This window comes from Pempheris klunzingeri, chromosome 24, assembly GCF_042242105.1.
Source record: "Pempheris klunzingeri isolate RE-2024b chromosome 24, fPemKlu1.hap1, whole genome shotgun sequence".
In the NCBI taxonomy this organism is placed as follows: domain Eukaryota; kingdom Metazoa; phylum Chordata; class Actinopteri; order Acropomatiformes; family Pempheridae; genus Pempheris; species Pempheris klunzingeri.
In genome coordinates this window covers 2,864,675-2,873,948 of record NC_092035.1, presented here as the reverse complement: position 1 = coordinate 2,873,948, position 9,274 = coordinate 2,864,675, and the positions used below count along the sequence as shown (strand labels likewise).

General features: G+C 42.6%; 1 long non-coding RNA gene across 1 annotated transcript; it reads right to left on the bottom strand.

Annotated features, from left to right (window-relative positions):
* Positions 1-7,361: 7,361 nt before the first annotated feature.
* On the bottom strand, positions 7,362-8,935 carry LOC139223911 (uncharacterized). The gene is made up of 3 exons (XR_011586059.1): positions 8,903-8,935; positions 8,154-8,181; positions 7,362-7,494 (listed from the first exon to the last, which is right to left on the bottom strand). It is a non-coding gene; the product is annotated as an uncharacterized lncRNA (long non-coding RNA).
* Between the last annotated feature and the right edge of the window lie 339 nt (positions 8,936-9,274).

Genomic DNA, 9,274 nt, shown 5'->3' with positions numbered 1-9,274 from the left:
CACTGATCACTTCCACCATGTGGCTAATCAGTGGCTACCATGCTGGCTAGTGTTAGCATGTAGCATTGGTCCCTGCGGTGTCACCTGGAGCTCAGGTGTGTCTGCTCCACTGCACCCTTTGAGGTAAAAATCATCACTTGGTGCAAATGAAACTTCAGACTCTCTTAAATTAGTTTAATGACCAAAAGCTAAGTATTAATTAATCAGTGGTTTATTGTGGCTGAGATCAGGTGGTGAACCAGCAGCTTTATCACGTTTAGTCTGTTTCCTTTTTACTTAAGTAAAGAGCTGTAGTTTTATTGTGAAAATCTCTTCCGTTGCAGGTGCTGGTTCCTGTCTGGACTGAAGAACCTGTGACAGGAACAGCTTTTGGTAAGAACGCTCAACTTTACCTCCAACATCAGATGAATGTGTTTAGACATGAAATGTGAGCTTTTATTTTCTCCTCAGAGCAAACTAATCATTTTCATCCAACTGATTTCTAAATAAACATTGAAGATTTGTAAACTCTTGCAGTAGATAATTGTCTCTCTTGGTGCTTGTTTGTAAAGGTAGAATCTAAAGTAAAAGTATCAGGAATCAGTAAATATCAACACAGGATGTTGTCACATCAAACTTTATTTAAAATGAAGAGAACAATTTCCAAATTATCATTAACAGATGACAAGTTTAACCTTCTGTCTGGTCACTCTTTGCTAAAAACTGTGTTTTCCCAGGAGCAGCAGGAGAACCTGAATCAGCCGTGGATCCAAACAGAACTGTTTGTATGAGAGCCTCAGTTTAGCACTGATTTCTAAATAAAGACATAAAAAGTAATGCAAGTTGTCTTGTTTTTTTTTTACTCTTCTTCTGCTGCTCTTTATGCAAAGAGTTGATTGTCAAACTGATTTGAGGTAAAAGTAGACCAGCAGCTCCTCTGACATGTTTGTATTGGTCTTCATCATTGTCTTCCTCTGTCTGACAGGATCTGCCTCCATGTTCCTGCTGGATGTCCAGTGAGAGAAGCAGCTCCTTCACTGTCTCAAATCTTAAATAAAAAGTGGTTTTGTCTAAATCTTGTTTCCTATGTCTTTTATATTTTGAGTGATTTGCATTTGCTTAACTACACTGCTGAAAAGGTAAAGCTGAGGATCCACCTATGGTCAGTATTTGTATAGCACCTTCACATGACCTCCTCATTCACACACTGACCTCCTGAGTGAGGGATGACCCACAGCTGGCCCCATTTTATTTTGGAGCAGATTCCTGTTATACTGGTCCTGGATTCAGTGTAATGTGAAATTCTCATTTTTCAAACCCCAGCAATGGTGTCTGATCCCAACAAGGTTGAGTTCAAATGAATGAAAGCACCTTGTAGCAGCCTGAAAGTGAGCTAAAACACAAAATAAACTTTTCCTGCAAAAGTAAAAAGCACATAATTAACAAAATGGCTGCCCAAAATTTTTCTAGAATGCTTTTGTGGGTTTTCAATAAAATGAGCTGCATAAGCCATTTGGAAATGCTGGGGAGAAAAAGCCACCTTCCTTTCCACCCCAGGTAGCAGCCACACACTGGGATCGAACCTGGTACCTCAGATCTTCAGTACCTATCATGGCTGCGACATATCCCACTACACCACGAGCACTGTCACACTTGAAGAAGATCTCGGGTCGCATTTATGATCTTCATCTGGGGAAACCATCTGAAAAAAAAAAGCAAAGATAAAAGATAATCAGGTCATAGAATCACAAACTAGCTCCAACAATCATTTACAATTATAATTTTCAGTACGATTATGCTGATGAATAAGAAGTAATGAGGATGTGGACGAACCTGAAGAATCTTCCTCGGCTCCTCAGCAGTGAACACCAGCCCACCTGAAGCATGAAAGGAGAAAGAATGAATCAATAAGTGATCAGAAATGTATGAAATAAAAAATAATTTGCACTGATGACTTTTCTCTCATTTCATTCCCTTTACATTGTTCATACATTTAGAAACTTGCTGAATGATCTATTTCTGTTCCGAAAGGTGATCATCATCAGAAATCTGCCTACAATAACAGCCAGACTGGACAGTTGTATCCGACAGGAACAGATGCTCCGACACTAGCTGCAGCCTGTGAAATGTTTCTTGAATAAAGACAAATACTCACTAAACATGTTGTCCCAGGAGTGATGGAGGGGATTATTGGAGAGGAGTGGATGTGGATAAACTCTGGAATATTTGGACACACTCAGACCTCCAATCTGCACCGATGACCTAAATAATGACATCAGTTTGAGACCAAACAGGTTCACCAGCCACAATGAAACCACCAATATACCCAAAAATCCAGCCAAAACTAGAAACACTGCTGCTGTGTAACAGCAAGCAGCTTGGTTATTTAAATAAACATCATCCACCGAGTTACAAACTAGAAATAATAGTGAGTTTAGTGTTTAATATAAAATATAAAACATGTTCCTTCTCATAATGAGCTACATTTAGTCATCATTCTGGTGAACTTGGCCGCTGGCTGATTTGTTTATCCGCCTCAAAAAGCAGCAAAATGCTCACGTGTTAGCATGGTTAGCATGGTTAGCTAGCGTTAGCTAGTTAGCTAGCTGTGTGTTGTGTTTGTTTGTTTGTGTTTGTGTTCGGCCATTCAGCCTCAGACTGACCTCATTAACCAAAGACAACTCTGCGTCTTCATGGTGTTTTCCTCCGGTAGTTTTCCAGTTTTCTTCTCCTCCAAACATCTTTTTTAAGCAGAAAAACGAGCCGCAAAAAAACGCTCCAACAATCCGCTCAGGCTCCGACGTCATCTGCTGCTGCGGAAGTGTCCTGACGTCATTTCCTGTGTTGCTAACTTGTTGACTTTCACTAAATCTGGAGACTTTTCCGGTGTTTTGGAGACTCTGCAGAGTGATACCTGCTTTCACATCAGTCACTGTCCTCACCGGGCAGCAGGTGTTGCCGTTAGCCCCGCCCCCTCCCTAAGCTCTCACAGGAGCTGTGCAGCCGCAGAGAGGACAGAGAGCCACCGCGTGCACGCTGCTCATGAATCGCGCACGCGCAGAGCCGCCACATTTGAGCCACAGAGCCTCAGTCACTTCCTCACCTGGTCCACTGTGTGTGTGCCTCTCTGTGACAGAAGCTAATCTAGCTAGCTGGCTCATCATGTGTCGGTCTACAGTGTTCGATCAAAAACAGAGAAAGGAGTGGGAATCTGGCTGAAGCCGTTTATTGGAGACGATACACGAGCACGCTGCCTGGACTGTAAGGATGATTTCTAGTCCAAACTTTGATCTAAAAAAAAACATGACAACTCAAAAACATAGTGAAAAGACAAAGTCTTCCAACAGTTCCACCCAAAGCAAGCTGCCATTAATGAGGAAAACACTGAGTGGAGCCACCGTGACATTAGCTGAACACTGTTCCATGCTGTCATGTTGACCCATAGGAGCTGGGCATCAAACCCCCGACCTTCTGACTGAGGGAGGACCCACTCTACCACTGATCCACAGCTGCTTCCTCAGACTCCACTGCCGCTCCTCACTTCAAAATGCTCAGGACAAAGTGCACGGAAATGATTCATGGTGTTCTAGCACCAGACTTTCTAAAAAAGATGGTCCAGATGTGGGTGAGCAGCGTTTCAGCCTCCTCCTCCTCCATGAGTCCACTGATGGAGGTGTTTCTAAGGACCTGGGGGTTGTGATGAGGTACTTTAGTGACACCAAACACACAATCGTCTCAACATTTCTGGGGCTTGTTGAGTTGGAGGGAGGAGATGCCAGATCTATAGCCCGAGCTGTTGTGGCTTTCCTGGAGAAGTGTTGTCTTGAAAAAGACAAACTCCTGGGGACAGGGACTGACAATGCCTCCGTCATGACGGGGATTAACAATGGGCTCCATAAAGTGCTGAAGGAGGAGTGTGGCCTCAAAGATGTGGTTCTGATTCACTGTGTGTGTCATTCTCTGCAGCTGGCTGTAAGTCATGCTTCCAATGACACCACCCCCGTAGTGTGGAGCACTTGGTACAGGAGACTTAGAGCTGGTTTTAGTGACTTCAGGCGCAGGGAGGCCTACAAAGACACATATGAGAGCATCAACTGTGGGGAGAGGCAGGGTCACCCTGAAGTGGTCGCCAGGCAATCACAGGGCCACATACAGAGACAGACACACACTCACTCTCACACTACGGCCAATTTAGAGTCACCAATTAACCCAGCTTGCATGTCTTTGGGATTGTGGGAGGAAGCCAGAGTACCTGGAGAGAAGCCACGCTGGCATGAAAAACTCCACACAGAAAGATTTCAGGTTCAAACCTGGAACCTTCTTGCTGTGAGGCAACAGTGCTGACCACCACAGCACCACCATGCTGCCCCCGTTTCCATGTACAGTGATCCTCAAAACATCTTGTGTCTGACTTTTCTGAAGTCAGTGCTGGATGAGGTACAGTTGGCCATCAGGGCTTGTGAGGGAGAGCAGGTAGATCCTCTTCAGCTTCTTGACAGCTTGGTTAGCCTGATGGAGTCTGTGAGTAGCAGGGTGCTGAATCCACTGGCAAACACTGATGTACTCAAAGAGCCAACTGATGGATCCATCAGTCCCAAACCGTACCCTGGTTACCTTCTTGAGTCAAAGGCAGCTGAGCTCCACTTTGCGCCTGAGGAGAAGAACAATGTGAGAAAGCGGTGTGTCGCCTTCAGCATCTCCCTCACGGATGAGCTGAGGGTGAGACTGACAGACAACACTGAAGCATTGCAGCACATGTCAGTTTTCAATGTAGAGGAAACTCTAAAGCACAATAAGAGCCTGGGAGAAACAGAAAGTTAGCCAAGCTCCTTGGCTACTCTCCTGCAGAGAGAGACAAGATTGTCCAGCAATGGTTTGGGCTTCTGGAGTGAGATCTGGAAGTTCAGGGATGCAGCTGATATCAAGTTTCAGGAACTTGCGATGGCTGCTGCGTCTGTGTTGTCCTTGCCACACTCCAATGCTGAAGTGGAGAGATTATTCAGCCAGATGAGGGTGGTAAGAAGCAAACTTCAGACCCTTAAGTCCATCCTGAAGTTGTCTGCTGAGGCTTGCTATGAGCACAAGCTGCCTGATAATGTTTTTCTCACTTAAGTCAGCTCCCTCAGCTGATGAACCTGCCATAGAAAGCCTTGACCAAAGAGAAGATGACCTGCTCTTTCTGTGAGCCAGCACAGTGTGTGTGTGTGGAGGGGAAACAACCAAACACTGAACCTGAATCAGGGCCAGACTGGTTGCCATCACTTTCTCACATTGCCAGACAGTTTTTTCTATTGTCTGTTTTTGGTCGGTTTATTGGTTGTTAATGTTGTCAAGTTAAAACTGTCTTTACAAAAAATTGTTATAATTATAGCTACTTTCCTTCCTGAGGAGTCGGCAGCACTGGTCATTTCCTTTGTCAGTGTTTTTTCTTTTCATTTATTATTTCTTTATATATCTTTACTTTTCACGAGTCATTCAGTGATGTGTGTTAGCACTGATCATGTGGGATAAATAAAAACAGTGTGAAGTGTGTGTACCTGCCCGTCGTGCTCTTTTCTGTCCAGGGAGCCTCATCTGGCCAGTTTTCATGAGCCAGAGCCCGTCTGCCCTGAGCCACGGCTCTGTGGAGAAATCTGGCAGTTTGAAAAGAAATGACACAGTTAGATTAAATCCACATGCAAATGACTTCAGACTGTTGATCCATCACTTTGAGCTGTTTCATTATTTCACTGTGTCAGACCATGTGCCCATTTCAACCTCTTTGCTCGCTAACTAGTGTTCAGTCTTTAAAACCCCTGCCAGGAGTGACTGGTTTAAATTGGTGACTGTGTTCATTAATACAGGTGCATCTCAAAAAATTAGAATATCGTGAAAAAGTTCATTCATTTCTGTAATTCAATTCAAAAAGTGAAACTCATATACTATATAGATTCATTACACACAAAATGAAATATTTCAAGCCTTTATTTGTTTAAAGAATATAAAGATGAAGAAAGAAACTCATCTGACCATGATTAAATCCTCCCCAACTGGACAGAAACAGTCATCCTACAGCAAATGAAGTCAGGACGCTCGTGACAGGAAGTCCGGCTCTTTACAAAGATTCAGCTCTGACGGCTCCTAAAACTCAAGTGTTCACTCTTCCCCAACGCGCCTGCGTTTAAGTCCTGCGGCTCCGTACCTGGACTGTACCACTACTAGCTGTCTTCAGAGGGTCTCCATTAGTACTTCCACATAATGGTACGATCCAACTCTGTCCTCGCTTGTGATTGGCCGCACGGTGTGTCCATCTCTATAAAGGCTGAAGGTTCACAGCTCCAGGTGCCAGACGGCTTTTCTCCTTCAGGTACGAGGAACCGGACGGTTTGCTTCTGCTTCATGAAGTCTTTGGAGGGAGAGAGGAGGAAAACACCAAGGAGACGAGGAGTTGTCTTTGGTTAATGAGGTCAGTCTGAGGATCAATGGCTGAACAAAGGCAAACAAATCTGTGTTCAGTAGCAAGCTAATTAGCTAATGCTAGCTAATTAGCTAATGCTAGCTAACATGCTAATGTGGACGGCTGATCCATTTCACTGCTGTCTGAGGAGGATTTATGCTAATATAGATCTGTATATGCTAATAACAGCACAGCAGTCTTACTCTGTGATTTTTGGATCTATTGGTGGTTTCATTGTGGCTGGTGAACCTGTTTAGGAACAAAAGTACCAGATTACTGTTGTAATAAACACTGATGGTTCTAATGTTCTCTGTTTGCACTAGAACCAACAGAAGTTCCTCATCAGGCCTCATTGGTCTTTGCAGCTGTTTGCTGTTAATCAGCTGCTGCAGCAGGAGAGTTAAAGCTCAGACTTAGTGTAATGTTAGTTAAAGTTCTGTTTCTTTAGTGTCTGCAGTGAGTTTGCTGCTAATGACTGGACTACAGGGTCAATAATCACTGATCACTTCCACCATGTGGCTAATCAGTGGCTAACATGCTGGCTAGTGTTAGCATGTAGCATTAGCATGTAGCAGTTTAACAGGATGTTCTAAAGGAGCCGAACCACAAAGTTTAACCAGCAGCTTTGAAGTGAGGAATCACAAACTTTATCACATTTAGTCTGTTTGCAGGTGAACTTAACCTATAATGTCATTTCCTTTTTACTTGAGTAAAGAGCTGTAGTTTTATTGTGAAAATCTCTTCTGTTGCAGGTGGTGTTTCCTGTCTGGACTGAAGAACCTGTGACAGGAACAGCTTTTGGTAAGAACGCTCAACTTTACCTCCAACATCAGATGAATGTGTTTAGACATGAAATGTGAGCTTTTATTTTCTCCTCACATGTTGTCTCTCTTGGTGCTTGTTTGTAAAGGTAGAATCTAAAGTATCAGTAAATATCAACACAGGATGTCATCATGTTAAACTTTATTTAAAATGAAGAACAATTTTGTTTTTTTAAAACTTGTCTTCCTCTGTTTGACAGGATCTGCCTCCATGTTCCTGCTGGATGTCCAGTGAGCAAAGCAGCATCTTCACTGTGTCTTAAATAAAAAACAAAAACAACTGGTTTTGTTGAAATCTTGTGTTTTTTATATTTTGAGTGATTTTTGCATTTGCTTAACTACACTGTCTAAATCTTGTTTCTTTTCTATTGTGTTCAACAATTCTCTCTCTCTCTCTCTCTCTCTCTCTCTCTCTCTCTCTCTCTCTCTCTCTCTCTCTCTCTCTCTCTCTCTCTCTCTCTCTCTCTCTCTCTCTCTCTCTCTCTCTCTCTCTCTCTCTCTCTCTCTCTCTCTCTCTCTCTCTCTCTCTCTCTCTCTCTCTCTCTCTCTCTCTCTCTCTCTCTCTCTCTCTCTCTCTCTCTCTCTCTCTCATATATATAAGCGCACTACATGGGAACACAGGATATAAACCAACTTTATTTTGGGGGACAAAAAAAGCACAATACTATTAAAGTGAAATATGTTATCAGGTCATAAATTCAAACAATAATGAGCCCTGTCACACTAGAAGATGATCTCAGGTTGCATTTTGGAAAATCATCTAAAAAAAAAAAAAGCACAACATTTTGAAGGTGAAAGGTTATGGAGTTTTTTTTTTTTTTTTTGAAAGGTGCTATATAAATGTAAGCTATAATTTACAATATATCAAATAGTACAATGATGCCGATGAATAAGAAGTAATGAGGATTTGGACGAACCTGAAGAATCTTCCTCAGCAGTGAACACCTGAAGCATCAAAGGAAAAACAATGAATCAATAACTGATCACAAGTTACAGCTGGATCACCTTCATGTTGAACAAGGCTGCACACATTTGATGGATGAAATAAATAAAAAAGTGGATATTTGCACTGATGACTTTTCTCTCATTTCATTCCCTTTACATTTACACTGTTGAGATACATTTTCAAACTTGCTGTTAAACTTCAGTAACTCAATATTTAGACATTAATGGTGATTACTGACATTTCAATGAAAATGTACTTAAGGAAACACTGAATGATCTATTTCTGATCCTAAAGGTGGTAAAAATCCAGCCAAAACTAGAAACACTGCTGCTGTGTAACAGCAAGCAGCTTGGTTATTTCAATAAACATCATCCACCGAGTTACAAACTAGAAATAATAGTGAGTTTAGTGTTTAATGTCTGTTGCTGGGCTTTTCTTTCCTCATGTTTGTCACTGTAGTGAAGCTAATCCACAGGTGCTGCTGATTTCCTCTGATAGTAACAGTGTGAAGTATAAAACATGTTCCTTCTCATAATGAGCTACATTTAGTCATCATTCTGGTGAACTTGGCCGCTGGCTGGTTTGTTTATCCGCCTCAAAAAGCAGTCAAATGTGGCAGCCACGTGTTAGCATGGTTAGCTAGCGTTAGCTCGTTAGCTAGCTGTGTGCTGTGTGTGTGTGTGTGTTGGTGTTCGTGTGTCCACTCAGCCTCAGACTGACCTCTTTAAACAAAGACAACTCGGTGTCTTCGTGGTGTTTTCCTCGAGTCCTTCTCCACTTTTCCTTTCGTCCTCCAAACATCTTTCTCAAGCACTAAAACGCTCAACGATCCGCTCAGGTTCAACCTCACCTGTTGTGACGTCACTTCCTCAAGCCGAGCACCGTCGCAGCGGCAGTGACGTAAACAGCAGGAACGTTTAGCAGCAGCTCTGTAGATCTAGAAACTACGGGTGTTAATCATTCACAGAAACATCTAATACATTATTTTCAGGGAGTTAAATGGTAAATGATCAATGTTCTGTATTTGTCTCGCGCCTTTCTACTTATTTCAACTACTCAAAGCGCTTTTACATCACATCCTCATTCACCCAT